This window comes from Oryzias melastigma, linkage group LG2, assembly GCF_002922805.2.
Source record: "Oryzias melastigma strain HK-1 linkage group LG2, ASM292280v2, whole genome shotgun sequence".
Classification (NCBI taxonomy): domain Eukaryota; kingdom Metazoa; phylum Chordata; class Actinopteri; order Beloniformes; family Adrianichthyidae; genus Oryzias; species Oryzias melastigma.
In genome coordinates this window covers 7515708-7516383 of record NC_050513.1, presented here as the reverse complement: position 1 = coordinate 7516383, position 676 = coordinate 7515708, and positions in this window count along the sequence as shown.

Genomic DNA, 676 nt, shown 5'->3' with positions numbered 1-676 from the left:
CACTTATTATAGACAGCGGGGCCTCCAGAAAGATATCATGGAATCCTTGTGAGGGAAAAAATACTCCTAACAGAAGCTGCTATACCGTCATACGTTTACCAAATGCTTTTGGCACATTAAAATGTCTCACCTTGCTCACACATCCCCTAAAAAAAGAAAAAAAATCATTGAGTGCTGTAGAACTGTGAGGACTGTTAAAAATCTCAACATGAAAAATAATGGGATGTTTTGGAGGTTTTTTTTGGAAGTGGGATCCTGCTCACCAAGTCGTCTTCACCAGCCTGAGTTACCAAAATTGAAAAACGAAACAAATATATGTAGGAAATTTGACTGTTGGAGAACATTCTGAGCAAATATAAAAGTAAAAATCTTTATTTGTTGTTCTTTGAACAGACTCTAGGATGAGACATTTTCATATTAGTTTGTAAAAGAGTAGTAGAGGTTGTTGTGTCAGCTATAGAAAGTCTGTGTTGTTTTAGATTTTTTTTTGCTTTACTTTATTCAGGTTTGGCAAAAAAAAAATAATACAAAAAAATTGGCCAAAACTTCACCTAACAATGAACCTAAGAAAGAAAATGTCACCAAAGTTGGTTAATTAGAACGAACCTGATTGGTCGCTTCATTAAGAACATGAGCTAAATAAAAATATGCACTTGTTAATTTTGACAAATTGTGA